At 34.3% G+C, this 12,829-nt stretch overlaps 1 pseudogene; it reads right to left on the reverse strand.

Moving 5' to 3' along the window:
* Positions 1–9,657: 9,657 nt before the first annotated feature.
* On the reverse strand, positions 9,658–12,823 carry LOC111407369 (annotated as a pseudogene).
* Positions 12,824–12,829: the final 6 nt, after the last annotated feature.

Consider the following 12,829-nt stretch of genomic DNA (forward strand, 5'->3'; position numbering starts at 1 on the left):
GAATCAATTGTCATGATTTGCAGTACTCTATTGATCTAAATAATTAAAGCTTACTTTGGACAATATATAAGTCGGCTATACTATTTTCAATTCAATTCATAGTCATGCATGAGGTAGACTAGTAGCGTTCAATATGGACCATATATAATAAAGATGAGAGCCACTTGAATAATTGCGTGCAATAGTTTATCAATGTTCGTTATCCCTCAAACTAGAAATTTCAAAAGTTGGGGATCGTAATTTGCATGGACTAGAAAAAGAAGGATATATAGTCAATGAAACAATCACGTGTAGTTATTTCTTAATCATAATTTCACAAGGAATATAACACCTATGTATTCAATAAGCCTCGTTTGGCTCCATTCTTTCCAAATTTTATGGATGGAATAGTTTTTTTTTGAAAAATTTGTAGTTAAAAAATAATGAAAAGTTTTTGATTTGCGTGTAATATTAGTTTATGAAAGATTATGTGGTTGAAAATAAGAGAGAAAAAAAATGGAGAGAAGAATGGGCGTAAACGGGGACTTAAGTATCTTCTTATTTACTTCTTTTGTAAAACAATTGTGCTACCTGCACAGACCCTTTTGTACAGGGTCTGTACAGGTGCACACACATGGGGGTGAACCTCACATGTCCACATGTGGGGTTCACTCCCATGTGAGAGCCTTGTACAAGTCATGTGCAAAAAGATCCGTGTAGGGAGCTTTATTCTTCGTAAAAATTCCCAATAGTTCTTTTCTTAATGGTATATAATCATAAAACCCTTCGTATGTTGATATTCGAAAATTATTACATTACTCACTCCTTCAAATGGGTAAAAAACCCTTCTAATAGTGGATATTAGGTTAGGCGTGCCTTCATGTAGTAATTAGGGGGTGTCCCAAGCCTTGGCCTATCCATGTGCTCTCCGTCATGCCTCCTGGGAGGCACATCCTGCGATTTACCTCCTCCACGATGGTCCAGGACAGGGTCGGTGGGGGCCCTTAAGGTTGGGGTTCAACCTTTTTTAGGGGGTGTCCCAAGCACTTTGTATGAAGAGGGGTGGTTTTGTCATTTTAATTTATTGTCCAAAATCTTGTGGCGTGTAAGGCGTGCATGGAATACGAGGCACGTGACTTTTCATCCGATGAAAACCAAACTAGCGCTGAAACAAACGATTGCGCCACTGCATTTGTGTACCAATAGGTTGAGTTTCATACTTGACTACTCAACTAAGATTTCATTGACACTTTTTTGCAATTAGACAAAATTGATTGCCAATTTAAGTTTAAATTGGTAATCAATAGACATGTTAATTGAAAAGCATAGTTGCAGCATCTGAATTGAGACACTATGTCACTATCTAGTGGGTTCCTAAATTGATATGAGATTGAAAGATTATCGTAGAGAACATCTTAACAGAACATCAAAACGTAATGATATAATTAAATTTTTATTCAGTGGGACATAGAACTAAATTTAAAATTTATCAGCGATGTTGCATAAGATCACACAGTGTAAAATATACGAGTAAGACTCTATTTTAATTTAATAATATTATTTTTGCATTCATTTAATTTTAATTTGTGTTTCACCTAAAGTTCATGATCTTTACGTTGTAGTCATGTCCAAACTGTCGTTGAAAGACTGAAACCTATGAATATTATTAGCGGTGGGCCATTTCTTCACGTAACACTAACTAAAAATAGGTTCAATTCTGAAATGGTCAAGGAAAGAACTTTCGTGCCCTCCTGACGGTGTAGGGTGCTTCCGCCGTTCCGATGACCAATTGTTATCTGCAAAAGTGAGGTTGGGGCTTTCTCCCCTGTTGTACCTTCGGCGTGAAAATTAGTATCGAATTATGGAGAGTTAGGAAAGAAAAAAGAAGATATTCAAATAACCAAAGTTTTTTCGAGATCTTTACCCGTTTCGTCTTTTGGAGTATTTATGGATGATTGGAGTCATGTGAAGGCTGGGCGGTTATAGTGCCATGTGTCCCACGTAACGTCTTCCACTGCCCCCAGGTTCATAGTGGGTAACCTCCGCCCATCAAACTATTAGTCGTGTTCGTAACAACCGTCGCGTGACCTCTACCCAATTTATGATTTTTGGCTAAGTGTTGTAATAATCGCGTAGTGGTAATGAGCCTCATGGTGGTCATGGTCCAGTTAGGATGTAGAGTACCCATGGCGGTCGACGTCCCGACATAGGTATAGAGCGCCTAGGGGGTCGACGTCCGACATGGGCGTAGAGCGCATAGGGGGTTAATGTCCCGGCATGGGTGTAAAGCGCCCATAGGGGTCGACGTCCGGCATGGGCATAGAGCACCCATGGGGGTCGACGTCTTAGCATGGGTGTTGTATGTCCAGGGGTGGTGTGGGCTGGCGACAGAACCCATATCTTGTCAATTGTTGTAGATAATTACCGATATCCAATATCAAATTCAATACTTGACTATATATAAAAATATATATTAGTGTGGTGTGTCAATACAAAAATCTTGCACAAGTTCACAAAAAATAAATATTTAAGTAAATTTTATTTTGTATTTTATTTTTAATTGAGTTCTACCAGAAGTTCATAATCATAGGTTACATATGGTACTTCGTATTATCATGTATAGGATAAAAATTATCTCGATATATTGTTTGGTTATAATATCTAAACTATTTTTATCCGGCAAGTTAGTCCTTCCTTATCACTCTGTATTAAATTAACATATCCAATGAGATAATTTTAGACCGTATTATTTGTTACTTGCAATTTAAGTGAAAATCTTGCACGAATTTGCTTATGAGGAAAAAAAATTGTTTAAAGGTAAAAAAAATAGTTATAAGTAAAATAGTACTGTTTATAACTAAAAAAACATTTATAAGGCAAGATTTAATTTAATGAAAAAAAAATTGCTTATTATTAGTAAAAAAATATTTTTTATACCTAAACAATTCACAAATATTTAATGTTTTCATTATAGTTGTCTACATATGGCCCCAAACTGTCTCCTAAATTTAGAATATGATTGATGGATCATTGTATAAACTATAGAACCCTATTTAATACGTGGAATAGAACTCTATTTAATTAGTGGAACGTATCAATTGTTTGTCCTTAGGTTGGGCAATAAAACTTGAAGAAGAACAATCACTTATTCTTAAATTGAATATTTTTAATATCAAAGAGTCGAGACGAAAAGAAGTGAAAACTCTCTATTCCTCTTCTCTATTTCTATAATTGAGAATCACATACACCCCCGAACACTTTTTGAGCTATATATCACCAAATTATGGATAGGATTATGGGGGTTTGAATCCCTCTCTATCCGCGATGTCATAAGTTTAAGTAATTGAATGAGAATAATTATGAAAACAGATCTCAGGAGGCAACTCAGCAGGCAAGGAACCTCTAATATGCTCTTTCTCACACTTGATAAAAGTTTATTCCGCTCTCAGTGCAATTGATCTGAAATGATGTTTGATATACTTAGAATGTCATTACAAAGAAATATATGAATTTGTCTACAATTTAATTTGTTCCACTTTGCAATTAATTAACGATTATATATGTTGGGTTTTTTTATTGATACCCAATATATCATGGGTCTATAATGTTTAATGTTTTAAGTTTTATTCATAAATTTCGGTCGAGGATTGAATTAACACCACAAGATAGGGCTAAACCCCAAAAGCTCGACCAAATTCTAAGCAGGCCATTTGAGGCAACATTTATAAATGGGAAAATTTCATGTCTAAAAGTTTAATTATGACCCATTAGAAAACTAAGAAATAAGTTTTAAAACTTCAAAAATCAAATATTATTAAATTTTATTTATTAAATAATTAATTAAAAATATATTTTATTAAATGCAACTAATTGTAGAAATATATTTTTTCTTTGCAAAAGCATTATGGTACATCAGCATCATTTTAGATAATGTATGACTTATAAAGTGGTCATGCGTGATACTCAAATCTAGAATATGAAAGGTTAATGTCATTTTTAAAATGTAATGTGTGTTTCTGATCAGGGACGGAGTTAAGATTGAATTCAAGACCGGACTAAAAAATTTCAAGCCGAGCTAATTAATACTTGAAAAACATTAATAATTTACACATTAAAAATCTGTTTTTACCAAAAAAAAAGGGGGAAACCACCCAAAAAAAATATTAATTGGGCCTCGTAGAGGGGGGACTACAGCCTAGCTAGTCCCCCATTAAATCCGTCCCTATTTCTGATATTGTTCAGTACGGTGAATGAGTGTTTTTGATATTATCTATGTCTTGCCAAAAAAGTGAAATAATAGTGTCAAGTATTTTTTTTTCATTGTATTCTTCTCTCAATATTTGTATTTGACAATATCAAATAAATATAGCCCCTATTTGGACTCCATTAAAAATATATTTTGGAATCATGATTTTTAGAGAATCTATGGTTAAAAAATACGAAAAAAGTTTGAATTTATTGTTATATTATTTTATTGGAGAATGTATGATTGAAAATAAGAGAGAAAAATCTATTATGAAAATAATGGAGCCCAAATAAGGGCATAATTCAGTGACGAAGATCTATTTATTTTCATGCTATCAATTTGATGTGTTTAGAGAGAAAAAAGTTGGGTAAAGAAGGAGGTGGCGATGGGTATCAGACAGAGATAATTAGATCATGTTTATATTTTTTATTTAACTTAATAAGGGTATAATAATCTTTTATTCGAAAAATTGACTTTTCAGTCATCAAGTTAATAGAATCTGACGGAACGGACGATTTGCAAAGGAAATCAATAGGTTGAGGGGGTCATTAGTCAAAAATAAAAAGATGGGGATCATTTAGGCACAAGGATTATACGTTAGGACCATTTATGCAAATTCTCCCAAATTCTAAAAATAAATAATAAAAAAATCGGTAACAATAATTTCAATTTCTAAAGTATTAACTGATTGGAGAGTAAATTTCATTTGTCCTCAATACTTTCGTTCTTTCTAAGAAATTTCCACGTCAGCTAGAACAGTGCACCTAGTTACACGCAATTTCATGAACCTCGTACAAAACTCAGTCAATTCTGTCGGTGCCCCCAGAGAATTCAGTCATTTCCTCTGTCGATGTTGACAACTATTAAAAAGGCTTACACCCTGTTTGGATACAATTTATGATATAATTTAAAAATTCAATTAAACTTTAAATTAAATATTAAGCTCTATTTGGCACCCATTAAATTAAATTTCGTATTTCTGTCTCTTATTTTCAATCACAAAATATTTCATAAAATAAAATTACACGTAAATCGATTTAACCACTCATTTTTTCAAAAAATACTATTCCACCAATTTTAATTTGAAAAAATGGGAGCTAACTTTAGTCGTACATTAATAACCACTACTCATTAAAACTTACTATTTTTTATCTTATTTATTTGCCAAACAAAAACTTATTCAAGAAGTCCATCAGAATTTTCAAGAAAACATCAATCGAAATCCTTTAATGGTTTCTACTAGATTAGTTAATTTTCTTGGATAAATATTTTTGCTACAAAAAATAAGTTGTGATAAGACATGGTCAATTTTTTATGCTTTTGCTATGACTAAATGATCCTTACATATAATTCAAGTCAATCCAAATATATTTGAATGTACTGAAGTTATTTTAGAAAAAAATTGCATATATGAGGAATTTGATGGGAAAAATGATATTGGGCTCGCACGTGTTGGGCATTATGAAGTTTATATCAATTCCTGTTTGATTCTCATTCTTTGAAAAAAAAAAAATCATTCTTAAACAATATTTTGACATAATTTCAACCATACATTCTTCATTAAAATAATATTACAAACAAATTTAAAATTTTTCTCATTTTTTAGCCATACATTTCCCATCAATACACTATTCTAATTTCATTTTTATCAAAAGAATGTGGCTCAAACAAGGGCTGACTAACTTGTTTGATCCCCATTATTTCTTAAATACAATTTTCTCTCTTCTTTTCAACTACACATTCTTCAATAAAATGATATTATGCGCAAACTCAAAAATTTTCTTTATTTTTTAACCACACATTCTATCAATTTATTATTCCAAAATGCATTCTTATAATAATAAATCATCACTATATGAGAACAAAGCTTATGACTATATGCGCATACGAACAATTGGAAAACATTTCATATGATATTTCATTTGATTAGTAGGTTCATTAAGGATGGTAATATTTATGCAATAAAATGACTTGTTCGTTTGACAAAACATTGAAGTAATAATCCATCTCTTATTAACTTTAATAACTTTTGGCATGTTGTCCCCTGCGCCAGCAATTATAATTTACCGTTTTCATTAATCAATGAACGAGCTATTTTCTATGAATTCAAATTTTTTGTTGTAAAGCTGTCTTTAAATTGTCTTTCGTCCTAAATCAACCGAAAATAGGCATAAGGTAATTCAGTTAAGTAGACTACTATCGCACAATACTCCTTTCTGCGCTAGAAGGACAAGCGCTCCGTGATACTTCGTGTGTTGCCCCTCCATGGGCTAACCTTCCTTCCCACCCAGCTCAGTCCATGACAAAATCAGGACAGGCCCAGCATGAAAGAGGCGTTCCTGTCATCTCTGCAACTGTACCCGTCCGGCCCGATTGACACCACTACCTATATTAACACTATGAATTGTTACGTATCGACTCTCTTTACGTGCGCGCACGTCTTGACCACGGTAGAAAATATTTTGATGATATTTTTAATATGCTCAGTCCCACTTGTCCACTGATAGTCTATTGGTCCAGTAAGCCATAATTGTACCTTAGAAAGTTGCCAAAAAGATGTACTTGTATTTATTCAAGAAAGTAATTGCGCATTTGCTAGAATACCAAACAAAGGACGATTAGGTTTTACGATAGCCAATAGCCATACCTTCTATTTATCATTCCTTAGCCATGGGGTAATTTATTTTTGGAGTACTTTTTGTGGCCCTGCACTATATTCTTTTTGTCATAAATGCCTATTTCTTTCCCTTCTATTCAAGTAATCTAATATTGAACACACACATTGTATATGCTTTTACGACTTTTTTGATTCGAAAGACAAGGCGGTCCACATTTTGCATAATTCGAATTAGGTTTCTCCTTCCAAACTTGATTTTAACTTAGATGTGTAAAGTAAGCTGGATCAAATATTGGACATGCCGTTATAGACCCACCATTCGACCATGTTATTTCTCAAACAAAAATGGTTGAAAAATTATGTTAAACTAAGTGATAAAGGAACTAATTTAAGAAATAAATAAAATAGCACATTTTAACGATTGAGAAACTTAATTCATTAAGCATTAAGCTAATGTATTTTGCAAAAGAACAATCTGTGATGGTTGGAGTTCAAATTCAACCAAAACTAGCTAACTTCCACTCAAAATCAACAAAAAATTTAAGATACTAAGCAGAGATTTAATATCTTATCTGGTTCGACTAAAATGTCACAGAAACAATGTAATGTAAATTGTATCCCATTGATTTATAAGTTCTATTACAATGTAGGGATTACAAATAAACGACTTATATAAAATGAAGAGATAGATCGGTGGAGCAGCAGAGACAGAGGAGTGAAGACAGATTCAAAGAAGAAAGAAGAATAGAGAAAGTAGAAGAAGAGGAGAAGCAGAATCGAGAAGAAGAAGGAGAAGAGGCTCACTAGAGGGGAGAACGCAGAAAACGGAGAAGAAAGAAGAACACGAGAGGGAAAAAGAAGACTGTTTGGGCAGCAAGGCCACAATTTAATTCCACACCCCTCATCATCTTCAAAGCAATACCATATGTAGAACAAAACAACTCTAAAGGGCTTGGGCTAACCCACTAATACAAAAGCCCAATTAGAAAAATAACAGTAATACAGTTACCCATGACACACCCCTCATTATGTTCAAAGCAATACCATATGTAGAACAAAACAACCCTAAAAGGCTTTGGCTGGCCCACTAATAAAAAGCCCGATTAGAAAAATAATAATAATGTAGTTAACCATGACATACCCCTCATCGTGTTCAAAGCAATACCATATGTAGAACAAAACAGCCCTTGGATGTTGTTAGCAACGACCTCTTTCTCTTCACCACCCTTGGATTTATCAAGAAGTGCAAGGTGGCATACGTCTGGTTCATATTATCTGTACTATTCTTCCCATCCTTAAACCAAACTTTTGGTCGAGTTGGAATTGGACTACCAAACTCCATTTTGGTTTTGGAGGTTGAAATCTCCTTTATAGTTACTTCGTTAGCAACCTTCTCTTTGCAATCTATAACATCAGCTATTGATACCTTTGTACTGCTTTCTACCATTTGAAATTCCATTGGCTCAACCCGCTCTACTTCCTCTTTTTCAAACTTTTCTCTCTCACCCATCTCTAGCTTAATGGTATCTATCTCAGTTTTAGCATCAAATGCCTCTGATTTCTCCCTCACAGGCACTGTTTCCACTCTTGTATCAGCCACTGGCTCCAATTCTTCTATCTTATTTTCACGATCATCTAACATAATTCTTGAACTATCATTATTTTAGGATTCCTCCTCAATACACACTTTCTCCTCGGTATTTTCAGCAAACCTCTTACACAACTCTTTAGAGAACATTCCCAAATCTACTTTAGGATAGTTTGCAATGAATCCATAAAACCATGCATAAGCATTCCCTTCCAAATACTTCTTAGTAATTCCCAATCTAAGTTCATCAGGAGTTTGATGGAGTTGGAAATATTTCATGGCTTTCCTTAGCCATTTCCTAGGTCCTTCTTCCCCAAAAAGTGGAAAATCCATCTTAAGTGGCCTAATATTTTCCTTAAGCCCACTTGTTGTATTGACACTATTCTCATTACTATTAGTTCTTGGCATATATACCCCACTCTCACCATGCTCAACACCAACATCTTCACCTTTAGCAGAAGCATCCAATGGATTATGAATATGTCCAGGCCACAACGACAGACTCTTAATTTTACCCCCAAACAAGATCTCCTACATGGAATCCATTCTCCTGACCCACCAAATTTCTTTCATTCTTTAATTTTTCATTAGGAGCAATCATAATTTCTCTATTCCCATGGACAACACACTTGGTAATTACAACAACTAAATCATTGTCTCTGCTCAAATCGTAAGAACGCTTTAACAGTTTCTCTTCCCGTTCAGAACATGAACCCCAGTTCCCTTCCAGTTTAGAATCAGAATTTTCCATTTGATTTTCAGAAGACTCGACTATTTTTGGTTAATGGTTGGACAGATCTTTGGAGGTTGATTTACGCTCAATAAATTCATTAATCATTGAAATTAGTAGATCATGCTTCCTATTAATTTCGTCCGTTATGCCATCCAATCGAGACACCCAAGGATTGTAGCTGCTCAGATACCATTTGTAATGGTTGGAGCTGAAATTCAACCAAAACTAGCTAACTTCCACTCAAAATCAACAAACAGTTTAAGATACTAAGTAGGGATTTAATAACTCATCTGGGATTTCATCATTCGATTAAAATTTCACAAAAACAATTTAATGTAAATTGTATTTCATTGATTGATAAGTTTTATTACAATGTAGGGATTACGGGTAAACAACTAATATAAAATGAAGAGATAGATCAATAGAGGAGTAGAGATAGAGAAGTGAAGATAGATTCAGAGAAGGAAGAACAGAGCAAGAAGAACAGAGAAAGCAGAAGAAGAGGAGAAGCAGAATCAAGAAGGAGAAATAGGGAAAAGCAGAAGAAGAAGGAAAAGAGGCTTACCAGAGGGGAGAACGCAGAAAACAGAGAAGAAAGAAAAACACGAGAGGGGAGGAGAAGACGGTTTGGGCAGCAAGGCCACGATTCAATTCCACACCCCTCATCATCTTGAAAGCAATACCATATGTAGAACAAAACAACCCTAAAGGGCTTGGGCTAGCCCACAATTACAAAAGCCCAATTAGAAAAATAACAATAATGTAGTTAACCATGACACCCCTCATCGTGTTCAAAGCAATACCATATGTAGAACAAAACAACCCTAAAGGGCTTGGACTAGCCCACTATTACAAAAGCCCGATTAGAAAAAATAACAGTAATGTAGTTAACCATGACACAATCACCCGTTTTTTGGCATATATAAACTGTTGCTTTGAATGCAGAAAAATTATATATAAACGAGACAGAAATACTGCCCACAATCAACTTTGGACAAGTCGACTAACACTCTTTTCATCAGCCTTGCAGATAATTAGAAAATAAAAATCCCAACACAATCAAATCCTAAAACAAAGAATGCTATAGATTGGAGAAAAGGTACACCAAGAAGTGGTTCCTTCCGTGTTCAAAGTGATAGCATCTACAGAAGGAGAGGTAGAAACCAACAGAGAACTCTAGGAGATGTAGCCTGCAATATTAGAGTTTGAAGATAAAAAAGATGTTGTAATAAGGTAATGGAATACGGAAATATTCAAATTCTCGTCTTACACATTTCATGTTTAACTTTTAGAATGTTTATAAGATTTTTTTCTTGAAAAGATTAGCAGGACCGCAAGACCAACGGTGCTGATTATGATAGGCATTCAGGTTACTCGGTAGTTCATTTTTTGCCTGAATATGAGAATGCAATCACCGATTGAAGATATATTAAGAAAATCGCATTTATGGGGGCAGGGACATAACTTGCATAATTCTAAAGAGGCTCTTATTCATATGCTAGAAAAGAGAGGGATAGATCAAAACTAACATGGGTAGTTGATTAAGATTCAGTGATCATAAATCTTTGAGTAAATGTAGCAATGAACAAAATTAAGTGACAAAAAAAGATTCATGTAATTGCCTCCAAATTTCGAAAATCATGCTTAACTGTTCTGCCTGAAGATCTCAAGATATACAAATTTCCATCCCTTGAGACCAGCTCGGATGGCGAGATCCATATCCTCAACTGTTGTTCTATCTTTCCATTTTCAGGCCTCGTTAAAAGCCGAAATTCTCCACACTCCAGCAGTTCCTACATAAACAATTCCCTGAATTTCAGTCAACAAAGGGTCTGATGATTTCATTTCCTAGCTAGTGAGAATGTTACAATTGAAACCAAAAAATGCGCAAAGTTGCAGGTCCAACTTCTTGCTCCACAGTGAAATGTTAATCCAAGGACATCTCTTGCATTCTTGTCATCAAACATTCATCAGAGTTGACTGCATTTACCAAACCGAACAAACAACACAATAAACAAAATTTTAGTTTCTTTTTGGTCCTTATTATTATCATAGCTCAGAGTCATATGATCAGGATACAAGCCAAATTTCCATAGGGCCAGAACGAGGCAATTTCCTTGTTGTGTACAGGAAATGGTATGGAGTGTCGCAAGAAATTAGTGTGAGGTTGAAAATCAGCATCAAAGATAGCAACAAGTCACATAATTTTACATAACTATGCTTCATTCGTCCCCTAAGTGACCCAGCTTTATAACCAATTCTATTATCTCTTCTTTCATACTTCACGTTCACACCTTTACTTGTCCATCTCCAACATTCGTGTTGCACCTCCACCTGTTTGGTATATTTTGCATCACACAATTAAATTAACAAAATATTTTTGAAGAAAATAAAGAAAAACAATCCAGCAAAACCTTTATGAGTAATAGACTTATATCTTCTTTGCATGGACTTAATTTTATTTTGTAAATTTATTGAGAGTGCCAAGAATGAACTATATCAAAGTTAGGCAACTTTCTTTCTTTCTTTTTTTTTTTTTTCCCTTGAAATGTCCTTTTCCTTGGTTAGAATGAACGAAGACTGCGGGTTTTAAATTTTTTGTCAAATCGAATATATATACTTTCTTAAGAAGGATTTACACATACAGGTCGAGTCAAGTCCCTATTTGGTTGACTCAAGCGGATCAAGTAACTGAAGAATCAGACTCCAAAAGTGATTTCAAGATTAACCATTGATGCCAATATAAGAGTAGCAATTCTACAAGAATGAATAGAATAAAACCTTAATGGCAGGGTCTGTTGAATCATCAAGAACTTGAATTATAATACGATCCCTGGGCCTCGAAAGGCCACAACAAGCAGCTCCAATGGACAGCTGATATACCTAAAATTTTTAATAAAACTTTATTCAACTAATTTCTGAAAATAATAAATCAAGAGAAAAATAGTTAGTAACCCATTGAATTATTTAGGAAAAAATACATATATTCAGATTGTTTGAAGCACTTGTAAGTCAGCACGGTCATGCTGTTAGGATTGATATTTTTAAAGGTTGAAGAAGAGATAATTATTTATTAAATTTTGTTCAAATCGCACTCAATTCCAGTGTTGTTGATATTTATGAGTGATTCAATCCATTATATTTGTTTATTCTCATATATCATGTTCATTTCTATTATCTAAAGTTAAAGCCGCTGAGTGTTTAGAGTGAAAATGCATTACCTCTTTCTCATTGCACATTGGTATTTGCGCCAAAACCATAGGATAAGCTAAATTGCCCTCCTCCAAATCATCTTTAATGGGCTCCCATTTGTACCATTTTTCAGGTTTCTGCCTCAACAGCTTGACAGAAAGTGTTACAATTCCCATATAAACCCTCCCCACAAATAACACTGTTGACATTAATAAGCATACAATAACCATTATTTTCAAGAATAGCACCATCGATGGCGCCTTGGCCTTCTGTCAATGCAATCCAGCAGGGCCAAAAACAGCTCGAAAACTGCTCCAGTCGCCAGAAAACGCCGCCTCCACATCTGGTATCATAATACCCGTAGATGAACTCGTTTCCATTAATTTGTTGACATAATGGTACTTGAACGTGCACAAAAGCGATCTTATTCTTGAGATATTAAGAAGTGTAATTTGTATTTCTCGTGCACAACTA

Source organism: Olea europaea, chromosome 13, assembly GCF_002742605.1.
Source record: "Olea europaea var. sylvestris chromosome 13, O_europaea_v1, whole genome shotgun sequence".
Lineage (NCBI taxonomy): Eukaryota > Viridiplantae > Streptophyta > Magnoliopsida > Lamiales > Oleaceae > Olea > Olea europaea.